The sequence below is a fragment of the Pleurodeles waltl genome, chromosome 3_1, assembly GCF_031143425.1.
Source record: "Pleurodeles waltl isolate 20211129_DDA chromosome 3_1, aPleWal1.hap1.20221129, whole genome shotgun sequence".
Taxonomy (NCBI): Eukaryota; Metazoa; Chordata; class Amphibia; order Caudata; family Salamandridae; genus Pleurodeles; species Pleurodeles waltl.
Window position 1 is genome coordinate 1774480842 of NC_090440.1, and position 17612 is coordinate 1774498453.

The 17612-nt window shown below is 44.7% G+C and overlaps 1 long non-coding RNA gene across 1 annotated transcript in view; it reads right to left on the reverse strand.

Annotated features, from left to right (window-relative positions):
• Nucleotides 1-17612, reverse strand: part of LOC138285611 (uncharacterized) — a 31280-nt gene that overhangs the window by 11364 nt on the left and 2304 nt on the right. Inside the window, exon 2 of the long non-coding RNA XR_011201620.1 lies at nt 15639-15914. This is a non-coding gene — a long non-coding RNA (uncharacterized lncRNA). The remainder of the gene's footprint in view (nt 1-15638; nt 15915-17612) is intronic.

Below are 17612 nucleotides of genomic sequence, written 5' to 3' on the forward strand. Positions count from 1 at the left end.
TGCCCACCTCCTTTACTGCTCCGTTCAAGGCTTCCTCTGCACTGTTTCTTTATCCTGTTTTGCGCAATATGTGGCCGCCGTGGCGCTCATCTCTGCTCGGCTCGTTGTGTGGGAGCTGTCATGTCTCTACCTCCGGGGGGAGCACCAGAGCTCCAGCATTCCTGTGGACGCTGCGTTAGGTCTCCGCTACGGGCTCCTTAACCGTGCCCCGCTGCAAGCCACTCCACTGAGGCCCAGCATCTGTTCCTCCAGGTCCAGGAGACATGGGCGCGGGCCCAGCCTCTTCTTCCTTGTCCCCTCAGGGGCACGAGATCAACGATTACTCTCCGGGGACCGGAAGCGGCCCTCCTTCCAGCCGCAGTTCAGGATCCCCTCTTCTCCATTTCTCCAGGGTGGCCTCAGGTCTCCAGCCCTCCCCCGGCCGCTGCGCACAGGCCTCAGCTCAGGCCCCAAGGCCCCCGCCGGCCGCAGGTCCACCGGACCGGGCCCGGCCAACACCTGCAGGGCAGCTCTTAAGGAGTGTAGGAAGTTGGCTCTGTATATACTATTTCAAAGTAAGAAATAGTGTGCACAGAGTCCAAGGGTTCCCCTTAGAGGTAAGATAGTGGAAAAAATAGGTAATTCTAATGCTCTATTTTGTGGTAGTGTGGTCGAGCAGTAGGCTTATCAGAGGGTAGTGTTAAGAATTTGTTGTACACACACAGGCAATAAATGAGGAACACACACTCAAAGACTTACTCCAGGCCAATAGGTTTTTGTATTGAAAAATATATTTTCTTAGTTCATTTTAAGAACCACAGGTTCAAGATTTACAAGTAATACTTTAAATGAAAGGTATTTCACTTAGGTACTCTAGGAACTTTGAATAATCACAATAGCATGTACAGTCTTTGTAAAAATGGCAATAAGCTATTTTAAAAATGGACACAGTGCAAAAATCAACAGTTCCTGGGGGAGGTTAGTAAAGGTTAGGTTCACAGGTAAGTAAAACACTTACAAGTCTCAAAGTTGGGTACAAGGTAGCCCACCGTTGGGTGTTCAAGGCAACCCCAAAGTTACCACACCAGCAGCTAAGGGCTGGTCAGGTGCAGAGGTCAAAGAGGTGCCCAAAATACATAGGCTTCAATGGAGAACACGGGTGCCCCGGTTCCAGTCTGCCAGCAGGTAAGTACCCGCATCCTCGGGGGCAGACCAAGGGGGTTTTGTAGGGCACCGGGGAGGACACAAGCAGGCACAGAAAGTACACCCTCAGTGGCACAGGGGCGGCCGGGTGCAGAGTGCAAACAGGCGTCGGGTTTCAGATAGGAAGTAATGGGGAGACACAGGGGTCTCTTCAACGATGCAGGCAGGCACAGGGGGGGCTCCTCGGGGTAGCCACCAACTGGGCTAGGCAGAGGGTCGTCTGGGGGTCGCTCCTGCACTGAAGTTCGGTCCCTTCTGTTCCTGGGGGCTGCAGGTGCAGTGTTGGTTCCAGACGTCGGGTCCCTTGTTACAGGCAGTCGCGTTCAGGGGGAGCCTCTGGATTTCCTCAGCAGGTGTCGCTGTGGGGGCTCAGGGGATCGTCTGTGTCTACTCATGGGCTCGCAGTCACCGGGGACTCCTCCCTGTAGTGTTAGTTTTCCACAGGTCGAGCCGGGGGCGTCGGGTGCAGAGTGGAAATTCTCACACTTGTGGCGGGAAGCATGAAGTCTTTAAAGTTGTTTCTTTGTGGCAAGAAAGTTGCAGATTGTTGAACAGGGCCGCTGTTCACAGGAGTTTCTTGGTCCTTGGTTGCAGGGCCGTCCTCTGAGGCTTCAGAGGTCGCTGGTCACTGTTGGATGCGTCGCTGTTGCAGTTTTCTTCGAAGTTGGGAGATAGGCCGGTAGAGATGGGGCCAAAGCAGTTGTCGTCTCCGTCTTCACTGCAGGGCTTCAGGTTAGCAGTCCTTCTTCTTGTTAAGGTTCCAGGATTCTAGTTTCATAGGTTCTGGGGGGCCCCTAAATACTGACTTTAGGGGTGTGTTTAGGTCTGGGAGGGCAGTAGCCAATGGCTACTGTCCTTGAGGGGGCTACACCCTCTTTGTGCCTCCTCCCTGTGGGGAGGGGGGCACATCCCTAATCCTATTGGCGGACTCCTCCATCCACAAGATGGAGGATTTCCAAAAGTAAGGGTCACCTCAGCTCAGGACACCTTAGGGGAGGTTCTGACTGGTGGGTGACTCCTCCTTGTTTTCCTAATTATCTCCTCCAGCCTTGACGCCAAAAGTGGAGGCAGTGGCCGGAGGGGCGGGCATCTCCACTAGCTGGGATGCCCTGTGGCGCTGTAACAAAGGGGGTGAGCCGCCAGGTATTACAGTTCCTGCAGGGGGAGGTGAGAAGCACCTCCACCCAGTACAGGCTTTGTTCATGGCCACAGAGTAACAAAGACACTCTCCCCATGTGGCCAGCAACGTGTCTGGTGTGTGGCAGGCTGGCAAAAACTAGTCAGCCCACACTGGAACTCAGGTATGTTTTCAGGGGGCATCTCTAAGATGCCCTCTGGGTGTATTTTTACAATAAAGTGCACACTGGCATCAGTGTGCATTTATTGTGCTGAGAAGTTGGATACCAAACTTCCCAGTTTTCAGTGTTGCCATTAATGTGCTGTGGAGTTTGTGTTTGACAAACTCCCAGACCATAAACTCTTATGGCTACCCTGCACTTACAATGTCTAAGGTTTTGCTTAGACAGTGTAGGGGCATAGTGCTCATGCACCTATGCCCTCACCTGTGGTATAGTGCCCCCTGCCTTAGGGCTGTAAGGCCTGCTAGAGGGGTGACTTACCTATGCCACAGGCAGTGTGAGGTTGGCATGGCACTCTGTGGGGAGTGCCATGTCGACGTAGTCATTTTCTCCGCACCAGCACACACAAAATGTGAAGCAGTGTGCATGTGCTGAGTGAGGGGTCCCCAGGGTGGCATAAACCATGCTGCAGCCCTTAGAGACCTTCCCTGGCATCAGGGCCCTTGGTACCAGGGGTACCAGTTACAAGGGACTTACCTGAGTGCCAGGGTTGTGCCAATTGTGGAGACAAAGGTACAGTTTAGGGAAAAAACACTGGTGCTGGGGCCTGGTTAGCAGAGTCCCAACACACTTTCAAGTCATAGCTTAGAATCAGCAAAGGCAAAAAGTCACGGGGTAACCATGCCAAGGAGGCATTTCCTTACAGGGAGGGATCTTCAGAGCCTCCTTGGACACGCCGCAGGGTAGGTGCGACGCAGCGGGCGGCACACCTCACCTCTGTGTCTTCTTCCAGCCTATTCCTCCGGCGCTGGATGTTCCCTCGTGCCACCGACCTCGTCCTCTCTATCGGGCCTCTCCAGCCCGGGCTCAGGCTCCGCTTGGCTGTCCCATTCGGCCAGCGGTCTTCCGCCACTCATTAGCAGATCAATCTCTTGCTTCCCGGGGCCCCGGCGCAGTATCTCAGGCTCAGCCACTGCGTCTCCGGGGCGCCGCCATCTTGCCCGTTCACCTCTCCTCGTGAGTCGGGCCGTTCTTCATCCCAGGGCCGCCCAGGATCCCCACTGCTTGGTTCATAATGGCTGCCAGGGGTTCCACCACTCTCTCCGGTCCAGCATGGTTAAAACCAGGGGACGGGGAGACAGAATAATTGTTTGATGGTTGGAGGCCGCCGGGAGCTCCACGTTACGCGTGCTGCTCCATCGGCCTCAAGCCACTCCCCCATTAAGATTTATTCTACTTGTTATGTATTTATTTATTTGTTTGCATTATCAGGTGACCATAAATGAGTCTTTCAGTTGTTTATTTAGCCAATCTGAAACTTCACATATGCAGTCTAGTTTATTCTTTGGGCTTCCTTGTTACTTTTTGTAGTATTGTGCTACAAGATATCACTAAATTGAAAAATGTTCTACATATGTAGGTATATATGTTCCACCACACATGATTCAAACGTTGGCACTCCTTGCAACTGAGATTATTTATTCAGCTCCAAAAAACCCATATCATAACAAAATATTCATAATTTTCTCGAAACCAAAATAGGGCTACACGTTTCAACCATCACGGTCTTCTTCATAGGGCCACAAAGGAAAAAATGCACAAACCATGTGGCCCCTCCTATTCCCAATATTTCAACTCTTGCAAGTCATGGGCATAGAAGATTTTGGTTTTTTTATCTTTCCCCTTCTTCATTTTTCCTTTCCTCCTTTTCTTTTTTCTTTCTCCTTATTACTAATTTAACTGATTGGATGTCCACATGGACAATACTATCAAATTGAAATTAAAATTAAAATAAAATAAATTAAAATAAGCCCTGAACATCCAAATACTCCCATGTGCCTGCTGCCACAACTAGCCAATATGAACATAAAGTTCCTCATCCTTGTTCAATCCCCCAGGATGTCGACTATTAAGTTGAATAATGTATTCAGATTCCAGCTTTCTTAGTTGTTTCTCTCTGTCGCCCCCCCTCGGGGTACCCAACACTCTATCAATTCCCAAAAATGAAATGTTTCCACCATCCCTCCATTTGCCATATTGCAGTGGCGAGCTACCGGGTACATTGCATCCTTGTTTATAATTGCTCTCCAATGTTCAAGAATCCGTTTCTTTAGGGTAAAATTTGTGCTACCCACATATTGTAGTCCACAAGGGCACACAATAACGTAAATAGCAAAATCTGAGGTGCAACTCAAAAATTTCTTAATACTCTCTTTTTTCCCAGTGGGTAGCATATAATCTTTACGATTTGCACTATGTCTACATGCTTTGCACTTGGCACATTTATAAAAACCTTGTTGTTTATCCAAGAAGGTTCCCCTCCTTTTAAGTGCATAAATGTGTACCAGGATATCCCTCAGGGAACTACTTTTCTTGTAAGTTATCATTGGAAGAGGACTAACTAGCTGACCAATCACCTTATCTGTCTTAATCAAATGCCAATATTTGGTCAGGATCTTTTTAACTTCCAACGAATACGCATTAAAAGTCGTCACAAATCTCAAAGTATTTATGTCAGTCCCCTTGTGTTTTGGAACTAGCAAGGTGGCTCTCTGAACTTCCTCTACCTTACGGCAAGCAACATTAATAATTTTATTTGGGTATCCCCTGGATCTAAATCTTTGAATCATTGTTTCTTGTTCCCTTTCAAAACTCTGCAATGTGCAGCAGTTTCTCTTCGCTCTAAGTAATTCCCCGTAGGGAATACTCCATTTTACACTGGGCGGATGGTGACTCTGGGCATGTAGAATGCTGTTTCCAGCCGTGGTTTTTCTGAACAATCTAGTATGTAAAGTACCTGCTTCAACCCTGACCGCCACATCTAAGAATTCCATAACCTGTTTATGTATTTTATGTGTGAAATTTAGATTCAAACTGTTTTTAGGTAACCAATTCAGAAAATAATTTAACAAAGGTTCAGGTCCATTCCAAATCATGAATATATCATCGATATACCTTGTCCAGAAAATGATATGATGAAACCATTTAGAATTCTCATCCATATATATATATATATATATATATATTTATATACTTTACTCCTGCAATGCCCAGTTACATCCACCAAACAGAGCCGGTGTGAGCAGCGGGTGAAGGCCCCGTCAATATCACCACAAAGCAGCGAAATCACTCAGACTCCACAAATCGCTCGCACTCCAGGGCTTGTTCTCCAAAGAGTTTATTTAAGCAGGCAACACGTTTCGACATAACGGTCTCCTTCACGCCCAATACAATTACATGCACCATCATCCAAAGAAATACATGAGAAACAATAAACACACAAAAAATACTTGTGAGCATCAAAACAAGGAAATCCGTTGTGCACAAACTTTTTTAGGAAAATAAATTTCAAAATGATTTTCATCATCACAATGAACAAAGTGAACAATTCAAAATCTTAAAAAGATTCAAAACTCTGAATTATGCATCTAAATCTATTTCCCACTATATAAGCAAATATAAATGATACAACGGCCTAGTTGCCTTGACACACATACATTTCAATCTCAAGGTCAAATAGGAGTGCATTTATGGGATAAATTCAAGATGTCATTTAAATTAAGCATCATACCTCTAAGAAATTCCAGGATTAATTGCCAAGTGGCCCAATGAAATCGCAACCCAAGCCTTGACAAAATGGAAAACTAAATAAAATCAATGTGCAATTTCTTATAAAGTTAAGGCAAAAAAGACATGTTCTTCACCCAGTGAGTTTAAGTGTTTTGTAAATATTTTGTAAACATTTCTGACACTTAAATATAGATACTAAGCTACTGCATACGTTGAATTACTTTTCTTTGTGTGCTTCTGAGTGATACTACTTATAACATATGTCATCTGAGTGCCTGTGTGACTGTCTATATAATCAGTGTGTGAGTGGGTCTCTGAGTGGCTGCATGGGTGTGTGAGTGGCTGTATGTATCTGTCAGTGGATGTGAGAGTGGCTGTATAGGTCTGTTAGTGGGCAAGGGGTCACTGCATGGGTCTGTGAATGGGTCTGTGAGTGGTTTTCTGGATGTGTGAGTGGCTGTATGGGTGTGTGAGAGGTTGTATGGATGTGTGAGCAGGTGTCTGAGTAGCTGTGTGGGTGTGTGAGTAGGTATTTAGTGATTGTAGTGGTGTGTGAGTGGTTCTATGGGTGTATGAGTGGGTGTGTGAGTGGCTGTGCGGGTGTGAGAGTGGTTTATGTGTCTGTGAGTAGAGGTGTGAGTTGCTATGTGGGTGTGTAAGTGGTTGTGTGAGTGGCTGTGCGGGTGTGAGACTGGTTTATGGGTCTGTGAGTAGGGGTATGAGTGGTTATGTGGGTGTGTGAGTGGTTGTGTGGGTGTGTGAGTGGTTATATAGGTCTATAAGTGGATGTGTGAGGATCTGTGAGTGGGTGTGTGAGTGATTGTGTTGGTGTGTCAGTGGGTGTGTCAGTGGGTGTGTGAGTGAGTGAGTGGATGTATGAGTGATTCTGTGGATATCATCAGTGATGTCATTTGAGATGTCACCAGTGATGTCACTGACCATATCATGAGTGATATATGAGGTCCTAAGCAGTGCATTGCAGGGGCTTAAGTTATAATTAGCTCAGCTATAACTGCTGAATTTCAATTGTTGTGTGTGTGAAATCTCAGCTAAATATAACATCCCTGTAACCTTTGTTTTTTTCAGTGACTTTGTAAGAATCTTTTATTCTACTTCCTAACTATAACGTCCCTCTAACCTTTGTTTTTTCAGTGAATTTCTATGATTTTTTAATGTAATTAACTAACTATCCCATCTCTGTAATCTTTGTTTTTGCTCTCAGTCCCTTTTGTGCGTGCCTGCTGCTTGCCTTTCCCTCCTTCTCACTACTTTCTCCTTGCTCTCAGACCCATTCTGTGTGTGCCTGCTGCTTGCCTTTCCCTCATTCTCATTGCTTTCTCTTGCTCTCAGCCCCGTTTTGTGCATTCCTGCTGCTTGCTTTTCTCTTGTTCTCACTGATTTCTCCTTGCTCCCCCCCTCATTTTTTGTGTGCCTACTCCTTGACTTTTCCTCCTTCTCACTGCTTTCTCCTTAATCTCAGTCCCATTTTGTGCTGCCTCATGCTTGCCTTTTCCTCTTTCCCACTGCTTTCTCGTTGCTCTCAGCTTCGGTTTGTGCATACCTCCTGCTTGCCTTTCCCGCCTTCTCACTCATTTCTCTTTGACCTCAGCTCTGTTTTGTGTGTGCCTGCTGCATGTCTTTCTTTCCTTCTCACTGCTTTTTCCTTGCTTTCAGCCCCATTTGGTGCATCCGTGCAACTTGCTTTTCCCTCCTTCTCACTGTTTTCTCCCTCTCTCAGCCCCGTTTTGTGTGTACTTGCTGCTTGCCTTTCCCTCCTCACTGTATCCTCCTTGCTCTCAGACCCATTTTGTGCATGCCTGCTGCCTGCCTTTTCCTCCTCACTGCTTTCTCAGGGCTCTCATCCCTGTTGTGTGTGTGCATGCGTCTGGCCTATTTCTCCTTCTCACTGCTTTCCCCACACTCTCAGCCCCATTGTGTGCATGACAGATGCCTGCATGTCCCTCCTTCTTACTACTTTCCCTGGGCTCTCATCATGTGTGTGCCTGCTGCCTGCCTGCACTAACTTCTCACTGATATTCTTGGGCCCTCAGCCCATTATGTGTGTACCTGCCTGTCTCTCCTTCTTAGGGCTCTCAACCCCATTGTGTGCAAATCTGCTGACTGCCAGTACCTACTTCTCACTGTTTTTGTGTACTCCCACCCCCGTTGTATGCGTGCCTGTTGCCTGCCTTCCTTGTTTAGGACCCCAGGGGGAGCCTGAAAGCTTCTGAGGTCCCTGCCCGCTCTTTGCATCCTGCGGTAGCTGGCATTGCTCCTGCACACAGGGAGTTGCTGTGAATGCAGCTCCTTTCATGCGGGAGCAATAGTTTCATCTCTTTCTCGGCCCGCATGTCTGTTAAAGCCGAGTCCCTAAATGGCTACCAACACTTCCTGCTTAAACTATAAAGGCGGAATTTCCATGGTTTTGTGTGTGTGAAATCTCAGCCTAAATATACCGTCCCTGTAACCTTTTTTTTTTCAGTGAATTTGTAAGGTTTTTTAAATTCTATTTCCTAACTATAACGTCCCTGTAACCTTTGTTTTTGAAGTGTTTGTGGTTGAAGTGTCAGATATCAGCATAGGGACTGTTGGAGCCGCATCCGCAGACATCTATATTTTTAACTTTTAATATCTCAAAAACTACTGAATGGATTTACACTAAATCTGCACACCGAGATCCAGCTTCCTGCCAAAGTTTGTGTAACTCTGTTCACTGGTTCGGGCTGTAGTTGTGTCTAAAGACCCTATGGGAATTAACATGGGAAAAACACCTTTTATGACCCCCTTTTTCTTAGCCACCACTTGACGGTTCGCCCTAAACTTTACATGCACAACAAGACCCTACAGGACACTTTTGCAGTGTTGTCATCTCTTTCCGTGCACACATATTTGCCTGCAGGGAAAGAGATTAAAACCTGTTTTCAGCAGTGGGAGCAGATTGACAGCTCCTGCTTGCTGAAAGTGGAGCTATGTTTGCTTTTGCTTGGTAGGAGCTGTCAGCTCTCACCAAGGAAAAGCAAACAGCTACCTCCTGTGGGTGGGCACCTCAGGAGGCAGTAGGGGCCGGCTCTGGGGAGTGATGGTCCCCAGGGCCAAGCATGGCTACACAAGGGGGGCCGCAATGCCCCCCTTCATTCAATTTGGTCCTGGGGAGTTGGTGGTCCCTGGGGCCAAAGGGGGTGGGTCCGTGCACCCCCTCACTCTCTAAATAATTGTTGCCCCGGAGAGGTGGTGTTCCCTGAGGACTGTGTGGGTGCCATAGACCCCCTCATTGATGATAAATTCCTTGCCCTGGGGAAGTGGTAGTCCTCGAGGTATGCAGGCCATGCGGACCCCCTGCACATTTTATGTTTATGGCCCTGGGGAGGTGGTGGTCTCCTGGGCCCAGGGCTTCCACAGGTCCCCCCTTCTATTTATTTACAAGTTTGCCCCAGGGAGATGGTGTTCCCTGGGGCTTCTGTAAGCCCTAGGAGGGGACCCTGTGTACTCCCCTTCTTAAAATAATATGCCCCCGGAAACTGCAAGAGCGAGACACTGTGCTTGCTTTTTTTTTTTAATCAGGTGAAAATCACAAATATTTGTGATTCTCGTTGTGATTTAAAAAAAAAAAAAAAAAAAAAACTTTTTAGCCTTGCGGGGTCCCTGGGGGACCCATGAATGAAGGCTAGGGGAGTAGAAGAACAGTACCCTGCCCTTGTTTCTTTTTTTTTCATTTGTTTTTGAGACTCGGCTGAAGCCAAGTCTCAAAATAGCTGGCAACACTTTGAAGTGCTGCCAGCCAAACAATCTCTGCACAAGATCAGCAGTATTCGCAAATGTGTTGTGACTCTAGATATACAAGTTTGGATTACTTTTAATTTCTCCTAAACTAATGAACAGATTTCCACCAAACAAAAAAGAATCATCTGCGGACCAAAAGCTATTTCTGACATATTTGGTGTAATTCTGTGCAGTGGTTGGGGCTGCTGGAGTGTCTAAAGAGTCTGTGGGAATTAACATGGGAAATGCACTTTTTTAATCCCCCCTTTTTCTGCCCCTGCTTCACATATCAACTCGAAACTTTTTATACACAACAAAATTCTAAAAAGCACTTTTTTCGAAAAGTTTCATGAAGATTTGTCAAACGATGCCAAAGATGTAGGCAAGTCAAAAACTATAACTACCTACTGGTGACCGCCAGTATCATGTATATATATATATCTTGTTTTTTAGTTTAGGTTCCTAAACCAAGATGGGTGAACCTTTTTAATTGATGTCACTTTGTGCTTTGCTATAAAAGAAATGTCCATAATTGATCCACTTGTGTGGCATTACTTCTGCTCTATTGCTTGCTCCCTGTACTCCGTGAACCTTCATCATCTTCAGTTCCAATATTTATTTTTCCTGCCCTTCACCGGCTGATTGGCCTGTATCTAAGAAGTTTTTGTCAGGTATCCAATTCTTTCCCTCCTTGCTGAATTATTTCTAGAGCCCTGTTAGACTCTGGTATCTGATGGTGCTCTTAATGATAACTTCATGGTTAGTACAGATTATCCATATTACTCTTAGTAAAACTAGAATTATAGAAGTTAAAATGGTATTTCTAAAACATTTACCCCTTCTTAAATATTACAAGAATTAGTTAGCAGACAGGTAACTTTACAGGTCAATGATGTTGCTAATCAGAAAATTAGGCATCCTTTCGCCCTGCCAGATATCGAAGAAACTACAGGGGAAAAGCAGGTAATATATCTATCTATATAGTGTGGGGTAATGGACTTGGTACCTTGAGATAAAATGATTTAGAACAATTTTATAAAATCCAAAACCACAATCTGTGAGTTTCAAATGTAAACCATCCATATTCCATGCAAAAGATTAAAATGATTAAAAACAAAACAGGACACATCAGAATCGATTACACAATTGCTAATCTAAACATAAGTTGTGATCAAAGTTGAAGCGCCCTTCCCTTAAGCAGTATAAGTGCAAAGTGGATGATTAGGACACAAGAAATTAAAGGCAACTGTTGGCTCATCCCGCATATGCAGCCAAGTCAGTCAGTTGAACCCATGCCTTCCAGAAGTGAAAAGTGATTTAAAATTAGCGTTACTTAGGATTGGTTTGCCATTAAGGGGGGTGACCTAAAAACTGGCAGCCTTGGAGGGCATATGGGTTTATAAAAGAAAGCTAAGGGAACAGCTTTTATAACTCTGTTGGGTTGTACAACCTTGTTTAATGTATTAAAAAGCTCATAAACTAGAGCAGGATTACAAAAATAAATGATCACACAATCACCCGTACAAAACATGAGACACCTATCCAGCGAACCCTTCTAACAAAACCTTCTAAAAATATGATATAATCTACCAAAATGATAAAACACCCTCTCTTGTTTCTGTAAGCAATGTAATGTTTTATTTTTCAGTTTTTCAAAGGACTGTTTTTTTTCAGCATCGAGACAAGGGACATTAGTTAGGAATGCTAATGAAATGCAATAGGGGTTGCTGGGGTAGGTAAATTCACACTAGCAAGCAAGCAATTCCTATACTTTTTGGCCGTAGAGGGAATAGGGGGTTTATTGCACTGAGCCGTGTATGCACAATGGGTGCAACAGATGATAAAGAGCAGTCACTAGTAGGGTCAGTAGAAACATTCCCATTGTTTATGCGGTTTTCGTTGTCATGTTTCTTAAACAAGGGAGCTTAAGCCACCCCCTCTGGGGACTCGGACCTGTCCCCAGTGGATCTAATTCCAGAGTGAAGTCTATTCAGACTATCAATCTTGGCTTCAATTATTTCAAGGTGTTGATGGAGGCAATCAAAGGCTAGTTCAAGGGCCGCTAATATATAAGGTATCAGATTATCAGGCAATATATTGTTCACTGCTGTGGATGTAACTAGTTGCATAGCAGGTGGCGGGCTTGCCTACCTGTTGCACATGGATTAGACGCTGGCTGCACTCAGTGTGAAGCGTGTTGACTTGCAAAACTTGATGGCCATGTTGGGTGTGAACACCTCATTATTACATTTGACTCATTAGCGTTATCTACTGTATGCAGGAAACTGCAAAAAGAGTTAATCTGTAGACGGGCTATTAGATGAGACCGTGGACCCCTGTCCCCGATTGGGTTAGAGCCACTTTGCCATTTAACCTTTTGACAGGCGACTTGAGCTTAGTGGTGGAGTTGGGTCTCAGCATTGCGTACTGCAGCTCACTCCTGCAGGAGCCTCATGTGAGAGATTGACATAACGATAAGCCCATGTGTTCCCTCCTGCCGAGTGAGTTGGAGTCGCAAAACATTACAATGGTGGATCTTGCTAGTAGGATAGGAAATCTTCAAAGGGAAAAACAGGTATCGCAGTGGGTAGATGCCCTGCAGAAGTAAGGCGAAACCAAGCATATTTCTTGATGGCATGGTCAGGGCGCCAGTTCAGTGATCAGACAAGCTGCATTTACCTTCCTGTGACAGTCCACATTTGACAGTACTACATCTCTAGGTAACATGAATCCTGTGATTCATGTCACTGTACCTCCAGTTATATCCTTAGCTCCTGCCAAAAGGTTTACTGGTGAAGCTTCAAAGTTTGCCACATTTATTACTCAGTGTCAGTTACCCTTTATGTTTAAACCCACGTATTTCCATGACGAACAATCAAAGATGGCATTTGTGTTGTCCTATCTTGGTGGAACAGCAGCTTCCCGGTCATTTACTTTGGTCAAATGTGATGATCCCCTTCTATACAAGTATGCCACTTTTAAATCAGAAATTAAGAAACTGTTTGACAGGTATGATTCTATACAGTCTGTATATACTGATTTGTTAAATTTAAGGCAGGGGAACAATGACCTTCCCACAACCTTCAATAAGTTAGTGGCAGATGCCGAATGGCCTGAAAGAGAAGCTCATTGTTCAACAGGGGTTAAAAAGATGAACTGACGGACTTACTGACTCAAGTAGTTAACCCTCTTGGATTCCGGTGATTAATTGATTGGTCTAGAGGTCAAGTTGGACCACCGTTTATTTGATCGATGAAGTGACAGGGATCGATCAGACACTAAGGTGGCGGTCAAAGAGAGAAAACATTTGAGGCCGGAAAGTCTCCAGATGACCTGGAGCCAATGCAAATTGGTGGTATCAAATGCTCCTTGAGTAAGGAAGAGAGACAACCCCGCACATATATGAATCTCTGCCTGTACTGCAGTAAGGAGGGTAACTTCTTACGTGACTGTTTAGTAAAAGCCCAAGTGAATGGATAAACAGTAATAAGTCTCTAAGTTAGAGGCAGGAAATTAGTATGTCCAGGAAAGGCGGAGACTGGTTTCCTGGGTTCAAACAATGAAATAGTCTCCAGAGCTTTAGCGCAGACTAATTCTGAAAAAGATTTTCAACATCATTATGTTCCAGTGATATTAGAGTGTGGAACTAAATCCATGACAAACGTGCATCCTGTTAGATTCAAGAGCCACATGCAACATTTGGTACTTAGATTTCACTACTAAACATGATATTCCATTAATTCCCCAAAAGAATCCTGAAGTGGCGAGAACCATTGATGGATGCAAATTAACATCAGGACCCATTGTGCACTCTACTATAGACTTAACCTTAATTAAGCAAGGGAACCATATGGAAACAATATACTTCGATCTGATAAAGGCTCTACAGTTTCTAGCCATTTTGGGTATCCCTTGGCTACAAACTCACAATCCTGCAATTGATTGGGTTGAGCAGAACTCACTTTACACTCCCCCTTCTGTGACAGTAACTGTTGGAGGAATAGGATCCCACAGTCTGCTTTTCTGGTGGTTGTTGTAATGGAGGAGAGTAAAGAAATACGTTGTTGTTACAGAGAATTTGCAGATGTGTTCTATAAAAGAAGGGCTACCACCCTACCTCCACATCGTCCGTAAGAATGCCGAATTGATCTACAACCTGGAGCGCAAATTCCATGCAGTCAAATATATGCTCAGACAGAGAAGGAAAATTTACACCTGCGCACATATCTAGATGAGAAGACAGAAACTGGCTTTATTAGACCATCCTGGTCACCAGGCTCCTCCACCTTCTTCTTCATCCTAAAGAAGGAGGGAAAGTTGAGACCCTGCATAGGCTACAGAGTCCAAAAGCCATAACAATAAAAAAAATTGATATGCATTACACTTGATATCTACCTTTTTAGATCAGGTTATAAATGCCCAGATTTTTACGTAACTCAATCTCAGAAGGGCCTACCATCTAGTGTACGTCCGAGAGGGGGAAGAGTGAAAGCCAGCCTTTTGCAACAAATCTGGGCTTTATGAGTACTTTCTTACGCCTTTTGGCCTGTGCGGACGCTTTTTCGTTTTTCCCTTCCTCAGTCTTTCCCATATGTGTCATTTGCTCGCAGCAAATGCTTGAGGCAGAAGAATAAGTCCCGGCCCTCAAAAATAAGTGCTGGTGCTCAGCACCGGAAACGACAAGTACAAATTAAGCACTGCATACAACCCTACATTGCTGAAGCTGATGCCTCACAAGTAGCAGTGGGTGGGGTGCTTTCTCAAAGGGATTACACCACAGGTTAGTTACACCCAGTAGCCTATTACTCACATAAACTAATTCCAGAAGAGATTAACAATTCTGTATAGGAATCTGCTAGGAAGTTTACACACTACCACAATACTTACAGGGCATAGAAATCAAAATTTTCCGAAATCCACTTGAGCTCTATCCGCACGTCATTTACTCTGGACACAATCTTTTAATGATTATGATTTCATGATCCAATTTTATCCTGCACATCGCCATGGAAAAAAGATGCACTTTCACACGTTGGCTGAAATTACATAGAACAGGCTGGTGAGTCTCTATAAATCATTCCAATGGAAGGTTTTATAAAGCTGTATTTTCTATTGAGGATTTTCTTTTACTCAGATGGCAACAGAGCAAAAAAACAATGAGGCCACTGCCATATCTCAAGCCCATCAAGGACAAAAGTTAAATTAGCCAAAGCCCACTACAAAGCTCAGGCAGATAAACTTTATCGATTAAGTCTAGCTCTCCAAGAAGACAGGAAGTGTAGCTATCCACAAAGACCATTTGCTTGAAAGAAGCTTGAAAATTTCAACCTCGGTGCATAGGGCCCTACATGATTATAAAAAAAGTAAATGATGCAGCCATGAAGTTGGACCTGCCCAAGACCCTACAAATATACCTAGTGTTCCACGTATCACCGTCGAAACCAGTCATCCAAGCCACAAAACTTCCAGTGAAACTACAATCAATACAAGTAAGTGACACACCTTAATGTGATTTCAAGTCTATATTGGATTCCAAGAGGGTGCAAAACAAATAATTCTATTTAATAGATTGGAAAAGTTATGGACCCGAGGTTCCCACATGGGAACCAGCAGGCCATGTGAATGCTTCATGTTTGCAAGCATTATTTCATTGCAAGTATCCTGACAAACCAAAGCCAGTGGAGGGGGGGTCTTAGGAGGGATTTACTGTCGGGCCTGCCTGGCTGTTGCTGATGGATTGGTCACTGAGTGTGTTGTGAGCGCCTTCAGTGATGGAATGTCAACGCATGCTGTGCGCAGTGCGGAGCGCATTGACAGAGCAAAACTTACCATGATCAAGGTAATGCAATTCTGTAGTTTGTGCACTTTCGTAAACAGGAGCCGCTATTTTGCGAGCACAGAGGACTCGCAAAACTTGACCACCACGTTGGGTGTGGCTGGGTGTAGCCGGCCTCTTAAGCTACACCTAGTTCATAGAGGAGTGCCTGTTGCTGTTGCCTCTAACTGGCTTACTGATACCTCTGAATTTCACTTTCCTCACTTCCTGCTTCCGGCGTAGAACTTCTCTCTTGTTGAACTTTGCTCTGCTTCTGAAAATCCCACTACCTACAAAAGAAAAGACAGAGACAATTGAGTTATATATCAAGGAAGATGATTACATTTTTTGTCACCTTGAGTATGATGTAGACTCAATGATTGTTTCATCCCTCAAGTTGCACATGTATACTGAGTTAAACGTAGATTTGCTGATATTTTGTTTCATGTATTGTAGACATTTGTTTATAGGTTACCAGTGACATCTTGTATAATTGTGTTATGTACATTGTTTCTTGATCACTGTAAGATGACACAAGTTTTCGTCTTGAGAGGTGAGACAATTCATCAAAACCACTGTTATATATATTCCATAGGTAGTATTAGTTCCAATGATTAACTAAGTTTTGTTATTCCCCCATAACTCATGTGGGACACGCCATGTTGTGCAGGTGGGCAAGAAAGAATGATCAGGTACTGCAATTTAATAACCTTTAGTGGGTAGTAGGAAGGTTTACACATACACACACACATCATCATTATATTTGACTAATTAGCGTGTTCTCCTATCTGCAGGAAACTGGAAGAGCGAATCCCTAGACAGGCTACTAGACAAAACCGCAGACGGTGCAGGTAACTGGAGCAGTATCTCTACTCTCATTCCCCTTTCCCCAATTGGGTTGGAGCTGCTTATGCATTTGACCTTTTGCCAGGTGAAGTATTTTCATTTCTTAAGAGCTCCGTAGAGCAGATACATGACATAGGGCTAATTAGACATTTCTCAGTTTTGGCAACTTGTACATCCAGTGCTCCAACTTCCTGTACTAGAAAGGAGTCATTTGAGAAGTGGGGGTGTTTCTTATTGCAAGTGATATCATTATTTGCACTGGGGGCTTTTCTCGTATCCATTGTAGCAATTTCAACCATGAAATAGAAGGGCCAAGAGGGGAGCTGCAGCACAGTCTCTTCTGGGCTCTGATGGGAGCAGATGGGCCCGTTCTTGGCCCGGCCTTTGCCCAGACACAGCCCTGGCACATCTCGCATTCTAAGGCCACCAAACATAATATTTAACGCTTTTTCCACCTCCTCCTCCTCTTGGTAGCAAGGTTAGGTGCTGAGTAGTACAGGAGGTATAGTCATCTCCCTTCGAGGCAGAGCAGCAGTCAAGAGAATCCTGTGCTGCAGAGCCACCAAATGCGCTATATAGCCCATCTTCTGCCTCCTCCTGCTCCCCAAGGCAACAATACGTACATGTCAACAGATCCGATTCAGGTGGGAGACTCCATAATTTTATAAGCAAAAAACTGCTCTATTTTAGCAGTCTCTCTCCTGCAATTGCCTCTGATTCAATAAAGTCTATGGGGAAAATACAGTCCCCCAGTTTGTTTTTCGAAATCTCCCTTTACCTAATTTTAAAATGTTGACATGTATGCAACAGGTAAAGTATAGGGTAGGCTGAGATGTGTAGTCCTCCTCTCCCAGACTGAGCAGCAGCCAAGAAAAACCCTAGGCAGGTGAGGAAGCACCCAGAAGCCTGCTGTACTGGGTGACCGGAACAAAACTGGAAGTTCCTCTGGAGGGTGACACTCTTATTGCTCCCAGGACAAAGAGACAGTTTTTTAAAAATGATAATTATTATTAGGTTAGGGCTTTCAGGAGTTTGTCTCTGAGGTTCACCCCCGAACTCTGGGAATCAAGATGCACCTGTCGCCGCCTTGAGAAAATCTGGAAAAACACTAAATCCCCAGAAGCCTACTGCAACTTCAAAAC